Source organism: Nycticebus coucang, chromosome 5 (assembly GCF_027406575.1).
Source record: "Nycticebus coucang isolate mNycCou1 chromosome 5, mNycCou1.pri, whole genome shotgun sequence".
Taxonomy (NCBI): Eukaryota; Metazoa; Chordata; class Mammalia; order Primates; family Lorisidae; genus Nycticebus; species Nycticebus coucang.
In genome coordinates this window covers 68276267-68298549 of record NC_069784.1, presented here as the reverse complement: position 1 = coordinate 68298549, position 22283 = coordinate 68276267, and positions in this window count along the sequence as shown.

The following is a 22283-nucleotide window of genomic DNA, read 5'->3' as shown; positions in this document are numbered from 1 at the left end:
TGATATTATTTATATATATTTATTATATAAACATAACTTACAATATATTGTGATAATAATATTAACAATATATTTAGATCTTTTCATCTCATCACAAGAATTTCTCCCCAGATAGACTAAGATGATGTGTGTATGCACATATGTACTCTGAGTTTATAATAAGGACATTTACGTTTTATAAATAAAGCAATGGTGTACATAATAATGATTTGTAAGTAAACATTAATCGTGTATTCATGCAAAACTCTTTACTGAGTTTCCTATATACCGAAATCACCTTTAATACTACATAATTTACTAGACAACTAATTCAACTAAAATGAGATCTGCTAAAATCATCTTTGCATACATTCAGAATCTGCTTTTCAAAACTACTGTATATAGAATCCTTATTTATATTATTTTACCAATCATTGTGTTGCCAGAATTTCTCTCTTCAGTAGGTCCTTGGTCTCAGGAATTTGAGGAATGAACCTATGGACCACAGATCAGTGGTAAGGTAGGATTTTATTAGAAAGGAATACAGAGTAAAGTAAAAGTCACCAGAACTTCTGCCAGAGGAAAAGACCCAAGTGGGGAGTCTCTATATGGGCTCTTTATCTAGGTGTATAAGGTCTTGAGGATTACACTTGGCCAGGACTTGGTAGATGGTAATGAGTGTTATCAACAAATGAATGAATGCAATCTCTCCAGCTCAGGGCAAAAAGGTCAGGGCATTCCCTTCATGAAATTGCCCAGGTCTGGGAAAACCAGGGTCCACTGTTCAGCCTTGTATGCAGTAACCCTGTATCAATTTCACTGTTCAATTGCATTATTAACCTATTATGTTTGATTTTAAATCTACTTTATTTTAAAGCAGAAGCTGATTCATTTTCTAATTGTTGATTGGCTTCAAAATTAATCAAACAAACCTCAGCTGTTATTTTACCTTAAGGACCTCAGAGTTGCACTGGCCAGTAGAACAAATTGTAACTACAGGTTTTCTAGAGAAACTATTTCAATTCAACTTAATTATGCTTAACAAACATTTCTTGAACAGACCAGAGCCTGAAAGATGCTAGAAGAATAAAGATGAATCAGTTTTAATCCCTGTCTGTAAACACGTTTAAAATAGTGGTGTTCAGAGGGAAGTATGATGCTGATGGTCTAATGCAAAAAGCTGCAGCAAAGTTCTGTCCTGGAAATGGAGCTGGCATTTAACTTTGGTTAGAGCCCTTTCTGCAACGTAAACAAAAGTGTTAAGCCCTTTCATTCATTTAGCTGCAAAGCAAATACCTACTCATTTTTCCTAAGGTTCTTCCCAAATATAGCCGGGAAAAAATAAATTACGTGCTCACTCTCATGGGGCAAATTGAGTGCTTCTGAAGACTGAGAATGCTTTTCTTTTCTAATATTTCACATGTGACTCCCCAGTGCCTGAAGATGACTAATTATTCTTAGGATACACTTGTAACTCTTTACCATTTGTTATTTCAAAGATTGGAGGCTAAAACCAGGCACACTAGAAAGGTTGAACTTTTAAAAAAAATCTCATTATTTAGAAAAACCTGTGAGAAGAGAATTGTCTTGATTTGGGTTCCCCTTGAAACAAACCCTGAGATAAAGTTTTAAATGCAAGTGAGTAGTTTATTTAGGAAGTGAAGCCACGTCTGAGAAACCCCAGTAGTGGAGCAGGACAGGAGGTGAGGAAGGGGGGAAAAACAGCTGTAGAGAATGTAGGATGGAACCAGGCACTAGAGAGGGGAACTAACTGAAGCTCAATTCCGATGGCAAAATCTCAACAACAGTAGAGAACATGCATTGAAGCCACCCAAGGAGGCAGAAACTGATTACTGATGGAGGGTAGATTTGGGGAATACTAGTTCTTGGTACTTCCATTTTGCCCTCATAGGAGCTGAACAAGAGGACCAAGAAAAAGCCTCAGGCCAAGAGAACCACAGTGTTCACAGTCAGCAGCCTCTAGTACATGGACATAGATGTGTATTAAAGAAAAGGTAGAGGCTACAGAGACCAAAGATTAAATGCTGAATAAGAATAAGTAAACACTGCCAAGTAAACTCTAACATAGAGTTAGGAAAGTTCTGGACGTTGAGAAAAAGGGGTAGAAGAAATACAGTGGGTGTGTTAAATCCAACAAATGGAAACTCTCTCTGGCCCATGTTAGGAAGGCAAAGTCTCTATTCCCAAGTGGCCAACAGCATCTAAGTTTGTTATTTAAGCTCTGAGTTAGCTGGGAGTAATCTGCTGTGTGCTCAATTTGAGATTATAGTATTCCCAAGTGGCCAACAGTATCTAAGTTTGTTATTTAAGCTCTGAGTTAGCTGGAAATAATTTGCTGTGTGCTCAATTTGAGATTATAATGTCCAGGGCCTTCTGCTTTGTTCTCAAGCTCTTGTTCTGAGGATTCTGGAATCTGCTGATGTGACAGCATCAGAATCATATTTCTGGTTAGGTTGACCGAGTACCAGCAGGCTGTTCAGCCCACTCAGACTTTAACCAGTGTGCCAGAGAGAAAATAATAGGTGTTTTTTAAAGTAATGTATTCATCTCAAGCAGCATTGGGGAATCAGCCATATTCTTATTGTTAGAATTTGCAATTGGCTCCAAAGAATAACGCTATCTCTGCAATTAATCACCATGGTGATACCGGAATATCTTCAGTCCCTTCCTGGTCGCCAAATATGATACCTGAGTTTCAGGGTTTGGGTGATTTGAAGAATGAATTCGCTGACCACAGATTAGTGGTAAGACAGGATTTATTTACAAAAACAAAGAATACAAAATGCTAAAGCTCCTGGTAGAGAGAACCCAGGTCGAGAAACAAGCTCTTTCGCTCCCTCTCTCTGCCTGTCTCTGGGCATCACTGCTAGTCCCAGGGGGTTATTTTGCCAGAGCTCAATGGTTACATTTAGGGCGTGGGTCCTCTGAAGTGACACTCAGCCTTTCATTTAGCAGCAGGGGCAGGAACTCTCAGGCCTTGGAAACTTACATGAAATTGACCAGCCCTAGAAACAGTGGGGCTTCCCCTTCAGCCAGAAGTGCATAGGGAAGGAGACACGGAGGGACCAGTGTCTTCCTGGCAGTTGTCTGGCCCCTCCGGCTACTGGAGCCTCCTAGGCCCCCCTGGCTACCCTCCAGCCTGCTGGTTCCTCTGCCAGCTGCCCACACCAACACCGCCAGGGCTAAGGGGGCAGGTCCTGGCACCACCTGACCTGTATCTATGGGGCTTGGAAGGCCCAAGGAGAAAACCAAGTAAGTTTTCTTAGTCCTGAATATGTGAGTTCTAGAAAATAAAAATTGTAGCGATAATGAAAGTACTGTCTATGTTGTACAACTGTGGGACTTAACAGAGGTAACTACTTGTATGTGGAGATAGATTTACCAATGTTTGATTTTTTGGTTTAGACATTTTCCCAAGCAAGATGGTGATTGTTGTAGAGATGATGAGAAGGAAGAAGTAGAACCAACAAATGTCTAATAGACGTGTGTATATTCATACTAGTAGGAACATACATACAGTACACATTTTCTCCACATTTACAATAACCCTGATTATACAGAGAGCAGTAAATGGACATTTCATAAATTATTCTGGAGATAACAATTTAATCCCCAATTGCTAAATGCCAATTCTGTGACATTTTACAATATAATATCCCTACAGTCCCAATTGACCCAGAAATCACAACAGGTGCATTTATAATATGCCATCAGTTTAATTAATTTTTATGCTATTAATAGTTTCTGAATTAGGAGAACCAGTGGGGCCAATGAGACCCTGAGTCTGTCAGCAAACATTCCCAGGTCAGACACCCATGTGCCCTGATTAAAAACCACAGTTTGTGCAAAATACTTTCATTCAGAGAGCAAGGGGGCCTCAGAAGACTTTATTTAGTTGAATATTTAGTCAATTAAATATCTTTCTGATTCATGATGTCAAAACCTTCAAAGGCTAGAAGGAAAATCACTTCTCATTTTTAAAACTAACGACAATATATTTAATGTGAAAGGTTATTTTGTTTTATCACATTAAAACAAATTAGGGACAATGTTTTCAAAACATAAAAACAACTGTTTATATTGTTAAAGATTATTTATTGTTATATATTAATTTTGTTGAGAAAAAATAACTAAAATTGAAAGAAAACTGAAACAAACATTGTATTTCAAAAAAATCTTAACAAAACTCAAGAGAAAAAGAGGAAGAAACGTAATTCACGTAATTAACACATTTCAAACTTCAGTGACCTGTCCTTTGGGAAAACTGCAAACAAATCTTGAACTCTTTTAGTATTTTTTTAATTATAGGGACAAAGCAATTCTGAAACTATTTAAGATCATGTTATAGGATTAAGCAGAAGAGTAAACATGTTGTTAGGAGTGGCGTTCTTACTGAGGAAGAAGGGGCATTTGAACGAGGTATAGGGGAGGGGAGACATAAAATAATCCCTGTGGGGAGGAGTGGAATTGAAGGCACTGGTGTGGGGTCCTGGCTTCTGTTCTCTGGGTGTGTGTGTGTGGATATACGTGCATGTGACACGTACCCAGTTGTAGAATGTTCTTTTTTTCCTAGAATGCACATTTCTTTCAAAAGACTCAATGCCAAGTATTTTCTGCAATCTGCATTCTCATTCCTTTCAGTAATTTTGGTTCTTAACATTTATGTTTTTTTTCTTATAAGCCAACATTTTAAAATTGAAATCAATTTTTTTTTTATTTTTCATTTTGAGGGTAGGAAATATATTTAAATAGAGATGGGGAAACACTGATAGACGTTGCATGTGTATAGTTCATTTAACACAGTGGTTCCAAGGGACTGTTTTCCCCCAGGAGACAAATGGTTATATCTGAAAAGATTTTGAGTTGTCACTTCCAGGCATGATGGTGGTCCTGGCTGCTAATTAGTAGAGGCTTGAAATGTTGCTAAACATGGTGTAATGTACAGGGCAGCAACCACTCAACGGAGAATTATCCTCCCCACACGTTCATAGTGTTGGGGTTTAGAAACCCTGATTTAACTGAAGGAAAAGACCGCTACTGTGAATATTTAGGTAAATTTTATTTTCAAATAGAGGTGGGACTGCAAATCACTTACTGAATCAAAGTCATCCTTGTGTTTTGTAGACAAGTTTCATGGCATTTCAGCAACCTGTCTAGCAGTGGTATTTACAGAATTTACAGTAGTCCATGACTATCACATGACAAGGATGCTTTTCACCTTTAACAACTTTTCTGTTGTTTACCCAGGTGTTTCCAGAACTACCTAAAATAGTTAAAAATAAAATGTTTTTTTTTTTTTAATTATTCTTATTTCTCATTTGATTTGTGAATTTTCCCATTTCCTCTGCAACATTTTGGGAGTGCTTTCTTTTGTTTTCGTCTTACTATGGACCAGCGTCTTTCAGCCTTTTTATCTCATGGCACACTTGAACGTACAGTTAAACTTCTGTGACACACTTAAATTATGTTGATCAAAAGAAAAAAAGAGTAAAACAAAGGATTCACTAACTGTGCTTCCAAATTCTTTCAAAAATAATTTAATTAATAATCAGTGCAATGGTTAAAAATCACTCTTAGAGGTGATTTTTAGTTTAGGGTGTATTAATATATTGGAATCACCTGTGGACCTTCTAAAAAATCCTGATGCCTGGTCCCTCCCCCAGAGATTCTGACTTGATTGGTTTGAGGTAAAGCCTCAGCATCAATAGTTTTAAAGAGTTCTCCAGGTGATACCCATAAGTAGCTAAATTTTAGAAACTCTGTTATAGTATATATTTTTAACTAAAATTATAAATAAACAACAGTTGTGACATTTTAATTATTGATGTACTTTATTAAAAAATGATTGTGAGATCAACATAAAATATATGCCACAAATAGAGTCTGAGAAATAAACACAAGTACCAAGTAGTGCCTGTTCTTGGCCAGGAAAACTTTGTTTTTATTGGTGTCACCCCTTTATCACCTCAGTGAATGTTGGGATGATCCTACTAGACTGAATCCATAAAAGGGACTATAATTTTCTTTGAACCCTTAGCCTTTAGCCTGGTACTTGACTACTTTATCTAGGCTAGCGATATCCTGAAGCCAACATACCACTGTGAATTAGTTTGTATTTCTGACCTTGTCCTGGACTCTGCACTAAGCACTTTATGGACACCATGTCATCCCGTTCTCAGACGAGCTCAGTGAGGCAGTCATTACTTTCCTCCTTGAGAAAAAAATGGCTTCAGATATGAAATAACTCACCCTGTGTTTCAACTCTTGTAAGTAACAGAACCCAGCATTTGAACTCCAGTGAATCTTTCTGCTAAGCCATGATTTTTATCACTGTCATGCATACTCTCCCCCAAACCCAGGCTCACTGACTAGCTGATGCTGAGTCATTCAGAGACACGGGGACCCAGGAGGAGGAAAAGAAGAAGTGGACATCCTGGGAGAGGTCTTCCTGCCTTGTTTCTTCCTGATCCTCCTGCTTCTCTTTTATTGCTTAGTTTTACAAGCCCTGGCTAGGGAGGCTACTGGTCTGAAATGCTTTGGTAGAGACGAATTTGACTAAGCTCAGGAAGGTCATCCCCAATGAAAATGTGAGACAGGAATTTCACAGCAGATTCCTTTGGGAAGGTGCTGGAGGCCACGGTTATAAGCACCAAAGCACACGCCTACCAAAGAGTCAGTAGAATTCTAGGTGAAGTGCCCTTCCTCCTCCACTGTGGTGTTGATTACCCAGGAAGTGTAGGGGCTGGGACTCTTTTGTTGTAAGCAACTAAAAAAAAAAAAAAAAATCTGCAGAAGGGGCAAATGCAAATGGAGCATTTTTTGAAGAGTATGGCTCAAAAAGAAGGCTGAAGAGTGAGGCTTAGCAGAGGCAGTGATCAGATAGTTACAAAACAGAAAAGATCATTTGAGAATTTCTCCTGAGCTGTATTGTTGGAATATATGAATTCCAATTTCTTTCTTCTTTTTCTTTCTTTCTATTTTTTTTTTTTTTTTGGTGGGGGCGGGGAGGCTTCTATTACTTGAGATGCAAAATCTTAAGAGAGAAGGTCCAGTTAGCCGGACTTAGGAAACATGTTCACCTTTTCCCTGTACAAGGATAGCATCTGAGGAAAGAAGCTTTTCATGGGATGAAGTTAAAATTGCTTGATTTATTCTCCCACCAAGACCATATAATCACAATGCTGAATAAGCAGTTACCCAAAAAGAATAAGGATACGGCCCCAAATGGTAAATGTACACTACCAGTTTTCAGCAGAGGACACTGTACAACAAAGACACAAAACATCTCTTCTTTTGAAAAAAAAAAAAAGGAAAGAAATTAGAAAACCTACAAATACTAGTCCTATACATTCCTTCAGGACAACAATATTCTGGACTAGAGAAGAAGCTGCCACCTTGAGACAGATTCAAGCTATCTGGTTCTCCTTAGTTCGCACCGCTGTTTTTGTGGTGAACCTTCCCACCTCTGCAGTGCCTGAGTCCCTGGGGTTCTCCACCTCTCCTATTAAGTCCTTCCAGGGAGCTCCCTTCCATCATTGGATAGTCAAAACCAATTGCAACAGATCCTGAAAAATGCCAAACTCTTCTGCCAACAGTCACTTCTTTTAGCTGCAACACCTCTGCTGATCTGAGTGGACCCCTCCCGTGACTCTCTTTCACTGAGGTCTTGTCCACTCTTGTCATTCCAGAAGTGTTGTGGGTAGTGTAGTTAGACGTCCTTGCCTGAGTTGTTGCTGAGAAACTACACAACTGAGGTCAGGAAGGCATGTTATTCTGACCTTTTCTGGAACTGAGCTTTGAACTTCCACACTAGTTCCTCAGGACAAAAACTTCAGCAAGACTTCTCTTCTGGGCTCCTTTGTTTTTCTGTCTTTCCTCTGAGTCATGCAGTTTCCATGTTTCCACCAAACCACCACTTCAGCTCTTGAAGGCACTTGCCTGGCCACATGTATCTGCAGGCCCATTACACTTTGGCATTGACCTTTTCCCAGTAAGTAAAGCCAGAGTTCATTCTCCATCTGATGGTGAGAGGAGCAGTGAATCCGAGGCAAGGCCATGGAAGTACTTACCCCTGGTCACCTACCCCTGCACCTGAGAGGTGAGGTGAGGCAGCTGTGAGGGGTTGTATCTGGCCTGTAGAGCTATCCCTGAGAAATACCATTTTAGAGCATAAGCTTGTTTACTCATCGGCTGAATGTGCTGGCGTACAAAAAAAACTCAGCTCCACAAATCTTTCTTTAATCTATCCTTGAACAGACTTTTTAGAAATAGTTGGAAGATTGGAAAAAAATTTCATGATGTCAAATCCATATAATATTTTTCTTGACAAATGAAGAGAAAAGACTGAATAAACTGAAGAGCTACAGAGAAAAGCTTGAAAAGCATCTTCAGTCTTTGGGAAAATATCCTTTACCCAGCGTCCCACTGCTGTCCCTCCGCTTTATAGCATTGGAGAGGGGCTTTGTGAACTGCTCCAGGTAGGCTGTGGTGTGAGACAGGAGCTCTACAGCCCACCCAGGCTGTCCGCTTTGCTTTTCCCTTTTGTAGCACAGTTGCTTGTTGTCCAAAGGTTCTAGTCAAAAATATGCTTTATGTGACTCTGGGGGAACATGGGCTGCTCAGGCAACCACAGGAAGGGGGTTTGTGCAGGAGCCTTCTCAGTTGGGTCCACTGGATCTCAGGGGAACCTGAACTGTGATAGGTACCATTTTGCCCTCTTGACAATTCTTTTGAAACTCCTACTGATACAAGGTTTCCCCATTCAAGGCTGGACAGGGGACCCCAGTTTTCCTAGGCCTGGGCAATTTCATGAAAGGAATGCCCTGACCTTTTGCCCCAAGCCAGAGAGACTGAATTCATTCATTTGTCAATAACACTCACTAATGTTGAAAGGTATTTCCATCTGCCAAGTCCTGGCTAGGTGTAATTCTCAAGACCTTAACCCCCTAGACAAAGGATCCACGTGGAGACTTTCCACTTGGGTCTTTCCCTCTGCCAGAAGCTATGGTGCTTTATAGTCCTTCTGCCCAGATGCTCTGGTGCTTTTTAATTCTTCGGTATTCCTTTCTGTCTAATAAAATCCTGTCTTACCAGTGATCTGTGGTCCATAGGTTCGTTCTTTGAATCCCTGAGACCAAGGACCTATTGAGAAAGAAATTCCGGTAACTCTATGGAGAATCAATCACTGATTCATTATCTCAGTACCAAAAAGAGCAGCTAAATGGTGTGTTGGGACTATGCTATATTAAAACAAGTATTTTTAAACATTGGCTTCATCTTCAGAATGGCAAGCTGTTCCCACTGATATTGGGATGTATTGTTGGTGGAATAGACTCAATTGCAGAAGGATATGGGCTCAGGGTAGCCCTAAGATTTAATTTCTGATATAACTGAGAAGTATTGAGTGTATGTGAACTATACATTACCTACGTCTGCATATATAACTATTAAGAAATAAGTACTACTTTCAAAGAAGGAAACATTTTTAGTAAAATTTTTGTACATCTGTTTCTCTAAGTATGTGTGACAGTCATTTTTAACATAGAAATAGTAGCACAATTTTACTATTTTAGCTTTCCAAGGAAAAATCCAAAATGTTTTGGAAATAAAGAAATAAAAACAAAAAGGCTAGATTGGCACATAAAGATGTGAGCGGGGATTGGGGTGGGGACTCATGTGATACGAGCTGCCTGCCTTCCTGCCGACTTGTTCATTCTTGTGACTTTTGACTTCACTTCTGTAGGTGAAGATCAAACCCAAACCCACATGTGGTGTTCAGACTGAAGTATTATCTATTCTCTCTCCCTCTGTCCCTCCACTTTACCTCCCACCTCAGCACATGTGCTAATTTAAAAAAATTATACTCAATCCAGATTACAATGGCAAAATATGATTTTTTCACTTTACTCTCTCTTATTTTTATTGTGCTTTATTTTGGTCTCTTTTAAAATAAGCTTTCTTCTCACTTTTCACCTTTTTCCATAGTTTATAGGTCTGTTTTCAACCTATTTAGGTAATCTTAAAACTGACTTAAATGCAAATGAGAATAGCTTATCAGCTCCAATCCTTTCCTTCCTTAGAATTTTTGCTCCAGAGTACTGTGGCCCAGAAGAAGTTATGCCATTTAGAGAAATGTTTTATTATGCTATATTCCAAAAGAAAGGAGGAAATAATTTAAAGAGCAACAAAACAGAATGTCAAGAAGGGCAGTAGAACTAGGTTTGGGAGGACGTAATGTCTTGAAATCCTTTCAGAACCATGTCCCTGCTTCTTCGTGGGGCTGTTAGTGTCCCTGCACAGATGTGAGTACAGAGGGCCTGAGAAAATGGCAGGATTGGGAAGACCTATAATTATACCACAGACAAAGACTTACAAAGAGACTCTTTTTAACTATTCCTTGGGGTTTGATTAATTACTTGCTTATTGCTGAAGACAGAATAGAGTGACCAGAACTGTGATTTTAGTGGAGGAAATGAGATGGCAGTTGGACAGTTCTCAACTGCACTAAAAATGTAAATGTTTCAAGTTTAGTCTACCTCCCTCAGTTCCCAGGAGGAAGAAGACCTTGAGGCTTCCTAGGCTGCTGTAGATGGCAGTGCTATTGAGCACTCAGATGAGAATGTTAATCTCTTTTGTTGTGTTTTATTTTAGAGCTATTGGGTAAGCTAGATTACAATAATCATGCACACAGTTTACCACCATGTGTCTTTAATAACCCAGGCATTTGTGATTATAGGTTTAGTGTGCATTAGAATACATATTTGCTGATATTAATGAATTTAACCAATCAGTCCTTTTTTTCAAGCAGTGTAATTTTTTTTACTTGCAAATGAATTTAGCCTTTGACTCTTTGTACATAGAAATTTTAGTAAAAAGTAACTAAGAGGAATAATTTTATTTTGTTACCATTATATAATTTCACTTAATTTACACTAATCATTGATATTGAAACATTTTTCTGAGTACGATGTAAGCAAGACTCTGGTGAAGACTTGTTTGCTTTATCTTACCTCTAAATTATAAGCCTCACTCATACTTCTGGACAGGGACCAAATAGATATAAAATATTGTCATAAAGGAAGAAAACTCATAATACTAGAAGAAAGAAACAAATATTATATATGTACATATATTCAAATGCACATTCACATAGTCACATACACCTATAAGAACTTGGATTAAACTCCAAATTATTGAACAAAACATGTCTAAGAATCTCTATTTACTTAGTTTTTACTACTTTGCTCAACTGAATTCAAGAGATTTTCAATGAGACCCAGCCCAGGCCAGCTAAACAATGACAACTGCAACAAAAAATAGCTGGGCATTGTGGCGGGTGCCTTTAGTCTCAGCTACTTGGGAGTCTGAGTCAAGAGAATTGCTTAAGTCCAAGAATTTGAGGTTGCTGTGAGCTGTGATGCCACAGTACTCTACCAAGGGTGACATAGTGAGGCTCTATCTCAAAAAAAAAAAAAAAAAAAAAAAAGAAAGAAAAAGAAAAAGAAATGAGTGATGAGATCTAATGGTTCACACAAAGTAAATTCAACTAAATAGTCAAATGAGCCAAAAGAGCCAAAAATTGCCTTGGTATGAAATTTTCTTTGCATTTCTCCAATTTGGTGACATCAAAGATGAGAATTATGAAAAATAAAAATAAATAAGACTTCATATTTTTCTATATTTGTGAAATGTAAAACTAATGATTTAAAATACTTTTGACTTTTGAGAAACCTTAATATTTAATGTCAGAAAGCTAAGAAATTTAAAATGAAATAAAACATTTGCATTTGGGGGGGTCTCAGGTAGTCTTAGTTAACTGGCTTCCCAGGGGCTACTTTTTCCCTTCATTCCTCTTCACATCAAACATAAGTCTCAGCCCTTTTTGAGATGTATAGTTTGTGAATATTGTCTTTAATTTTGTAGTTTAGAAACTACAAAGAACTCAAATAAATCAGCAAGAAAAAGTCTGGAAGGGCGATGCCTGTGGCTCAGTTGGTAAGGCGCCGGCCCCATATACCGAGGGTGGCGGGTTCAAACCCGGCCCCCGCCGAACTGCAACCAAAAAAATAGCTGGGCGTTGTGGCGGGCGCCTGTAGTCCCAGCTACTTGGGAGGCTGAGGCAAGAGAATCGCTTAAGCCCAGGAGTTGGAGGTTGCTGTGAGCTGTGTGATGCCACGGCACTCTACCGAGGGCCATAAAGTGAGACTCTGTCTCTATAAAAAAAAAAAAAAAGAAAAAGTCTGGAAGATAGAGGGCAAAAGACACGAATAGAAATTTTTCAAAAGAAGATAGAAAAATGGCCCACAAACATAAGAAAAAATGCTAGCATCCCTAATCACCCCCAGGAAATGCAAATTAAAGTGGCAATGAGACCTCACCTTACCCTTATCAGAATAGCCATTATTGAAAGGTCAAAAAACAATAGATGCAGACAGAAAGGAACGCTCACACACTGTTTGTGACTGCAAATTAGTACAAACTCTATGGGAAACAGTAAGGAAATTCCTCAAAGAAACAAATATAGACTTATCAGTTGACCCAGCAATCCCATTACTGGCTGTTCACCCAAAAGAAAAGCACTCAAATGTTTACAGCATCACCATTCACTGTCACAAAGATGTGAAGTCAACCTAATTGCCCATCAATTTGTGAGTGGATTGAGAAAATGCAGCATATAAATATATGTATATATACACACACCCATATATGTATGCGCACACACACCATGTATCCATATAAACACACACACACACACACACACACACACACACACACACACTGTGGAGTACTACTCAGCCATAAAAAGGAATGAATTATCTTTTGCAGCAACTTGGATGAAACTGGAGACCATTATCCTGAGTGAAGTATCTCTGGAATGGAAAAACAAGCATCACACGTACTGAGAGCTAATCAGTGGGTCTACACAGGCATCAAGAGATGTAAATGACATTGGAAATCAAAAAGGGGATGGGGTGGGGGAGGAATAAAAACTTACCTATTGGTCCAGTGAACACTATTTTAATTATGGACACACTATAACCCCACTTAAGCATTATAATAGTTATCTATGTAACAATAACATTTGTACCCCATTACTATTTTGAATTTTTTTGCAGTTTTTTTGGCCAGGGCTGGGTTTTGAATCCACCACATCCAGCATATGGGGCCAGTGCCCTACTCCTTTGAGCCACAGGCACCGCCCACTATTTTGAAATTTAAAAGGAAAGATGAGCCTCAGCATCTTCTGATGTTCAGGCAGTTTATTCTGGCAGCATGCTCACAGGATGGGGAGAAGGAGCAGGCCAGGTCAGGGGCCAGACACAGCCCAGGGACTCTGTCCGGATACCACTCTCAAAGTTTGGGTGATTGTCCTACCTATTTCACACCTGTATTCAGTCCAGGTCAGCTCCCAAATATTTTTTTCATAAAGGAAGTTTAAACTTCTTTTAAGGGTAAGCTTTGTTGTAAGGCTCATGAAAGTTACATCTGTGCTAGGTGGTGTGGTCTCTAGGGCAAGGAGGTCATTTGGGCCTGTTGTCATAGAGATGCAGTAATCCTGAGCCAGGGTTGGAGATCCCTGGGCACGTGTTACATCATACTGCTAAGTGACACCCAGTATAGAGTTTATATATGAGTTTAATCTCACAGCACAATATATGTCTTATAGCTTATCACAGTTCTGGAATACTAATCTATGACATTTGTAGAGGGTGCCAAAAAATGTATACACATTTTAAGAAAGGAAAAAACTGCATTAAAATTGCAATACTCAAGGCACATTTGACTTCTGCAATTAACAAGAGTTATAAGATAAAATATACAAGATAACAAACATTATCAGTACATACCGAGTATTACAATTTTAATACAGTTTTTTTCATTCTTAAAGGGTGTATACATTTTTTTTGAATATCCCTTCCTGTGTATTTGGAATTAAAAGTATCAGTGGGAAGATCATTATACACCATTATACAATGCATATTTGTGATTGGAAAGTACGAAGGGAAGTCAAAGAAAGGCTATCCTCAAAAATAGATACTGTATTTTGACACCAAGCATTTATTTTTCCCCTCTGAGATTGTGAATAAAAGTCTAAAGAACTGTATTGTCAGGGACTAAATACAGCCATAATTGCCTCTGGCAGGGGTGTGAAGAAGCACACTGCTTCTTACCTAGTAGAAATCAACCCCTTGGCTTAAACTTGAGCTTCCAAATTTATGTAAACGATTAGTGAGAGAAACATTTACTGCGGCATCTGCAAGGTTTAGGTAAGTTGAGTACTTAATTGTCCATTCATAAATGTCACATAGCATACGAGGGAAACTGCAATAAAACATTCATACGAATTCTGTTTTTACTGTCTTTGGAATAGCACTTAGGACAAATTGACTGCATTTGATTTCCTACAAAGTGGGGAAGATCCACTAAAGGAAGAGAAAGAGTTATTAGAGGAACAAATTGCAGTCTTATAGGGATTTTTTCAATTAAATTTTTTTTTTGCAGTTTTTGGCCGGGGCTGGACCCACCACCTCTGGCATATGGGGCCAGTGCCCTACTCCTTTGAGCTACAGGCACCGCCCTTAATTTTTTTGTTTTTAAAGGGATAAGTTGGGTTATATTCATTTGCCAACAAATTAGTCATCTAATTTAATATGTCTTTACATACCTAGAGCGGCTAAATATTTTGTAAAACTAATAGCTGGAGATGAGCTAGCGCATTTCTAAATCATATCTAAGTTAGTTTATGATATTTAATAGAACAAATGAATTTAAAATGATTATTTTATCAATTGAAAGATAATCTAGATTTAAGTTATTTCATTCTAATAGGCTATTATTAATAAAATGTTTTGACTAATCTAGTTATTAACTTTAGTTTAAATGTGCATGTTTATATAAACAAACACGACAGTGTTACCAATAACCTTAAAAGATCAAATAGAAACTAGCTGCCTGTCTTTCTTGACCTCTGCCCCATCCTTCTCATCAACACAGTTGTTAAATCAATAGTAAAATATTAAAGGGACTTTCCTAAATTAAGACCACCATGTTTTGGCAACTACACGGTGTCTTTATTTTATACCATCAAAGAGAGTTATTTTATATTTTTCCTTAGAATATTATCAGTCATAGCATATTCTTTACAAAAATGTGGTAGTTTAATTGGGAAAATTTTTATAGTACAAGCAAATGCGTCATCTAGAAAAAGAATTCCCTGGACTGGAGGCAGGGTAGACAGAGGTTTCAATCTTGGCTCTGCACTTTATTACTTGTGCAACTTAAGTTATCTGTTGAAACTCTCAGAATCTTACTTTTCCCCTTTGTAAGATCTTTGTCAGAACACAACAAAATAACCTTCCTTATAAGACTACTGAGAGATTTTAATTAGATATCTGTGAAGTAATTTTTCTTGTGTCTAGTACCTAGTAAATGCCCCAGCATTTACTAGGTACTAGACACCATCTTGAGAGGTAAAACATTTTTCTTTCCACATCTATTTTCCATCAGTTAAAGTGCAGTAATTTGATAAACAATTTAGTGCAAATAATTTTTTTTAAATGAAAGAGGACATGATATTTTGACTACTTTAAATCGTGCGAGTCCATATTCCTGATGACAGTGACGAATATCTCATTTCAAAATTCTGTTTTCACTACACGTTAGTGCTGGAACATTGATATATTAAATTGGATTTTCTATATTTAATCTCTTTGTCGGCAGCAGCAAAATGTGCTTGAATTCCCCTGTTGAGAATAATATGCACTTGCTTTGCCATTTACTTGCCTCGAAAAGACATTAAAGTACTTTTGCTTAGCAAATGTTATATTGTTGGATTAGATACAACCCTACAGACACACTGCAAAGTGTAATTCAATATCAGAATGCAATAATACCTGCTGTAGTTCATCACCACGTGGTGGGTTCTGCACAAAGCCTCTTCAAGTGCTTTGCAGATCAGCAGACGTTACTGATGGTCATAAACAACACACTAAGTGCTGTGACAACAGGCTCCCATCAACCCTAATGAAGCTGCTTTCATTTTAGAACTTCCTCAAATTGAAACTTCAGTTGGTAGCTCTGATAGCTCCACAATTTGTAATAAAGAAAAACAGAAAGGTGGTGCCAAAAAGAGCTAAGCCTTTTTATATGTTTATTGAACATTTTACATTCTTTAATTTCAGTTTTGATCTTTTGAAAACATCCTCTGTTCATTGTATCCTGTATTTCTAAAGATTCATTTGCAGTAGAATGCAATGATTCCTCCACTGGTGGCCTTTTCCTTAGCTATGTAAGTAATTACATGGTGAATGTATCAATCAGAACCTGCCCGTCTCACTCCTAGCCTATAGTCTAGTTAGCATAGAATCTCCCTAACACCTACCACTGGGGAAAGATAAATCCAGCCACAAAGAAAGTCATCCCACATCCATATGCATGGATCTGCACCTCTCTGAAACAGATGCTTATTTTAACCAAACTGCCCTAGAGACATTCTGGTTCAGAATCTGGTGTGAGATCATTCCTCCTTGAAAGTAAAAACAAAGAATCTTATCATAAAAAATACCACAAGGCCTCAAAAATTAATAACACTTTAACCTATAACATTGTCCTCTGTTGAATTGGTTTGCAGAGTATCTTATTCAATCATTTTGGGGGTTTTAAGCACTTTTATCACCGGACAGTACGTTTTTTTATTGAACTTCTATCTCTAAAACCTCTCTTAATGAATTTCCTATGCTAATATTCCAACAGTACTTTCAGGAGTTTTTTATAAAATGCAGATATACAGGATGTGGTTTGCTTTGACCTCCTGCGGGCCCCAGATGAATTTGGATCAGTTTTACATAGGAAAATAACCATTTCTTTCAAATATATTTACTTTCCCTCAAAAATTTAAGATTTCCACATTTAAGATGTTACATACATTTTGTAGGAAATAAGAAGGATGAATCAGGCCAGCATGGGTGATATGGGAAAGGCCAGATGTGGCCCAATATTAGCATGTCCCTGGGAGAAAAAAGGCATGAAGAAGAAAAGGGACAGACCGATATTCTGTTCTCTGATATTCTGTTGTCGTACAGCTACAGGATGAGACTCATCAGATACAGACTTTTTTCCTTAAAACCCTGACCTTAGAGAAGCACCCAGGGGTTGTTCTTCAACCTGCTCTCTGTCGCAGATTGAGAGAAGCCTCTGTAATTATTCAAACACGTGCTTCCTTTAGGGTTGGGTCCTAAACCTGGATTTACCATTCCCATGCTCTCTAAGATTCCTGGGAAAATGTTTCCACAATTCTTTATAGATTAGAGTAGCCCAGAGCCTTAATAAATTACATGACTGTTCATTTATACTATGTATTCTTTAACAGTGAAGCGAACTCCTACTCAAATGTACTTTCTGACACTTCTAAAACAATAGCATTGATTAGAGCACACATAACTCTTAAAAGATAAAAATGTGCAATAACAGTAATTATGCTTTACCTTTCATTTTTGACTCACCAAGCATAAGTCTAGCTCATTACAATCAGTCTTGTTAGCAATCATGCCAACTTATTTTATTGTCACTTAAGATGAATACGTATATGTATAATATGCACACACACGTTATTTGTTGCTTTTGTTGTTTGTTTTGCACATTTGCCTGCAACCTGCCTCAGAATTTTAGCTATAGGATCACTTAGCTTTACCCAAGATGTTTGACTTCAGCGTTGCTTTCTTATGTAAGTAATCTAGTTCCAGAATAGCAAAATCTCAGAAATGGAGTGGAATTCAGTGCTCCCCTAGTACAACTTACTATTTTTTAGAGAAGAAAAGGTGAAAGTGAAGGTATAAATTATAAATAAATGACAAGACCTGTCAACTAATTTGAATTCAGCAACTACATGGAAGTTAAAAAATATTTATTTCAATCTCAACAAATAACTTAGCACTAAACTCAGTGGAAATCTGTATTTAATTTAATAAATATCAATACTTGATAAAATGGCACCATTGACTATGTATTGTTAATTATAAAAGATATTATAGATATCACCCTTGTCTTAAAAGAAACACACAAACAAGCAAAAAGAGGAAACTATAACATTTGAAACCAATACAGAAAGCCAACTTACAATGGGTGGCGAAGGTTGCAGATGGAACAGAACTACAGGAGAACTACTAAATGGGCTATGGGATCAGGGAACAAGAAAGATATAAACGAGAACTGTGAGTGTTAAAAAACTTTTGTTAGATAAAAGGGTGAGAGGAAGAAATCTTACAGCCAAATGAATGGAATGGGTCTGTGGGTATGTGCATGTGCACATGTGTATATGTCATTAAGGAATTAAATTTGCAGCACACAGTAAGAATATATTATGTATATTGGGGAATAATGAAAAAATATTATTTGTGGAAGAAAAGGAAGATATAATACTATTACACTATTACACACTCTTGAGCAAGTTGCTGATCCAATAAAAAGAATATTTTAAAGAGTATTTTAAGAAAGTTTGCTTCAGTTTGAAGTGGAAAGATGTATGGCTTCAACTAAACTTCAGGATAACAAAGATAAGAACAAATGGGAGGCAACCCAGGATTTGGACTTAAGTGTAAAGACAGACAACATGATGGAAATGAACATGAATAAGAAAAATGAAATACAAAATTTTAGAGAAAGAAATGAAAGACTTGTATCCGTACTTATGAGTGAGTAAGACATGGGAAGGGAGATTAAATTGTATTTTCCAGGCTTACAGACTAAGAGGAGGGAATCTTTTTCCCTTGAGGTAAAGATGGTCTTCCAAGAGTTGGAAAAATATCATTTCTTCATACTGATTTTAGGACCCCAATGCCCCTTAAAGTGTACTGAGTTTAAGATGATGGTATTTATGTCTAGTAGAATTAGAACAGGTGGAAGATAGTAATACCTCACTATTGGGGAGGTCACTCTAATTTGGGAATGACCAAAATTTCAAGCCAAGAAAGTTGATAGATTTTATGCTCATGTTTATTTTTAGATTCCAATGCCCATCATTCTTCCCACTTCTCTAGTGTTACGTACACAGGGCTCCATTTTGTCATCATCCACCCTCCACCCAGGCCAGCAAGAAATATAGCACAACAGAGTTGAAGAGGATCCCAAGCGCTCCTGGCATCACTTTTGACGTTCTCTTTAAGTCTAAAAACTACTCTTGGATTTACTCTTAGGTAAAACCTAAAAGCCATCATGTGCACCTTCTTAAAAATATTATTTAATATATTCCATCCGTGAATATTTACATTTGTCCATTAGAGCATTTAAGTATTTTGTTCCTGGTAAAATCATTTTGAACACTTTTGAATAGTCAAGTTTAACCCAGGATATATGCCTCGGAAATCACACTTAAAGACAGTCCATGCTTAACTCTAGGCCCATGATAAATGATTCCCACAGAGCTAACTGGGAGATTATGTGGCAGTAAACTATATTCCAAATTTCTGAATATTTAATAAACTCTGTTCACTGCATTTGAAGTATATGCTATGTATACTGAATATTTGAAAATACCGATCTTAAAAATACTCAAAATCAGGTGATTCACCAGAAAAATCTTAACTCTCTTTTTACATCACAATATTTCTTTTAATATGTTCAGTGGTATAGTAACTATAAAGATTCAGGGAGCCAGAGAATCCTATTTGTTAAAATTTTAGTGAACTTTTTTTTTAAATCATTATTGACACTTAATTCCATCATTTTAATTTTATTTTAATCTTCATATTCAATTTTGACCTGACAACACATGTAGCCTACTATCAAAAAGAGAAAAGATCCAAAGATAATTCTCATGACATTTTGAATTGCTATAATTTTAAAATTGATTTCTGTTATTGTACAAATGGCCATGTCAGAAGGGTAAGTATTTTATGGTTTGGTCAATTGTATTAAATTAAAGCTGACAATCGTCTGTGTTTATCCATAATTTCACTGCAAAAACTTAAGGGGTGTTGCTTTTCTTATTATTTGCAGAAATAAACAAATATACCTATTTGTATATACATATACAAATACAAACATGTATATTTATATATACATATTTTGTTTTATTTCAGGTTAATGGTAGGGTGCAAAGAACCAAATCACAATATCTGAATTTGTTAGGTAGAGTCCCTCTTATAGCTATGTTCTGCACCCAAAAGGTATGCCACTCACCCCTACATTGTGCCCATTCAGTGGGAACAGATTTTTTTTTTAATTAAGCAATTATTTTTGTTTGAATTTTGCACTGAGTACCATTTTAATAGATTGCATGTAGGAATTTCCCTAAATGACTCTAAAGGATGCCTGGAGCATGTGTAATCTGCAAACAAAACCAATAGTTATATTATAATGCAAGCATATGGTAGCTATATTGCTCTAAAATTATGATGTTCTTTCATTACTTTCACACCAATTATGTTGGTGCTCACCAAGCTCAGTGTAAAATAACTATCAAAGACCAACCCATTTACTGACAGGCTATGCCTGGAGAAGGACAACATAATATTGAATACTAGTTTTATTTGGTACTGGTACTTATTTATAGAAAGTGGCAGCTATAATTAATGTAGTCAGAGTTCATAACATGTAAATGGGCTGCTAAAATATAGTGAAAATTGATATATTTCAAATATTGCAGCCAACTTGCCTCATAGGGGCAGAATTGTACTGTGCATTCAACTCCAAAATGGCCCTCCACGTGGGTTTCAGAATCTATTTGTAATTACTATTGTTCTTTTGTCCTTTCAGGATGGTGCAACTGAAATTCAGAGGTAGTGGCATTATTTGTTTTGCTAATAAATACATCCATCCTCTAATGGCAAGCAAAAGCTAACAACATTTACACAATAAATACAAATTTGGGCTTCCTAGACTCTTTTCCCATTTGATTAAAAAATTGTCTAAACATAGAGGAGGAAAGGCATTGCACTGATGTTACCACCCCTACAGGAGAAAGGTAGGACTATGGAGCCATTAAAACGTACATTAATTCACCAAATGTTTACTGAGCATATGTGGAAGGAACATAGAGACAGCCACGAACTTAACTCTGTTAAAAGAAAAACTTTAGACAAAAAAATATTTAACAGCATATTTGAGCAGAGACCAATTCATGTATCAGGCAGCACTCAGAACCAATATATATTGAAAAAGCTCCTCTGAGCATGTGGGCAGTGAAATTTATAGACAGAAGAGGAAAGGAAAGTACAGAACTAGCTTGATTGGTTACAGCAAGGTGTTTGCATTGTTTGAACATGTTCTGATAGTTGGCAGCCTATGATAAGCTGCAGCTTGGCTGCTTGTGATTGGGTGAGATCTAGCTGTCTGCTACAAAGAATATACTCCTACATTAAGTTTTGATTTGTTTACTTACAAAGTTGCAGTTTGTTAAGTGTGGACTCAAAAAAAAATAGCCTCAGGCTAATTTTAATTTAGCCACTCAGAGTGCAATTATATGAGTTATGGGCTGTAGCATGTTGAACAAGTCTTTACAGCTCCATAGAGGAGGCATCAAGCCCACTTATCAGCTGTGTAGATACAGCTGAGTCTTTTAGCCTTCTTTACCCAATGCTTGCCTCTCTGACAAAAAACGAAAAACAATAAACACACATAACACCTATATAGCAAGGTTTTTGTCTGGCTTTGCAAACGTTACTTTGTAAAGTACCTAGCACAATGCTTGGTACATGAAGATAAAAGGATTTTATTATATGAGAAAGAATACAATGTGAGTGGGAGAGAGAGAATATGAACTAGACTTTGCATATATTCTGGCTTCTCTGCTTAGATGAGCCCACGGGACTTGCTTTGCCAATACAAAGTGAGCAGAACTTACACGTGTCATTTCTGAACAGAAGCATAGGAGAACTGGTACAAAATGTCCTGTGTTTGTCCCCCAAATACTTTTCTAGAGGTGCTGATACAGGGTTCCTCTGATTAGGGATGGACAGGGACCCCCATTTTTTAGGTAAGCTCAGAAATCAGTCTCATCACAGACCCCCCATCTCTGGGCACAAACAGGCCCTTTCCAGGCTGTATTTGCTGGAACCAAACAAGATCAACAAACAAACAAATGAAAAAACCCATCCTGCTCTGTAGCTTATCTGGGGGTTCCTTCAGGAACAGGGACCACAAATCCTAATGCCTTGCCTTTGCAAGGACAACAGGACCACATTGCTTTACAAATTTAGCATTGTTTTCATCCTGCAGGCTCCTGGCATACCGTGATGTATTCCAGACATCCATTTCCCAAACCTCTCTGCTGGAAGGATAGGAAAAGT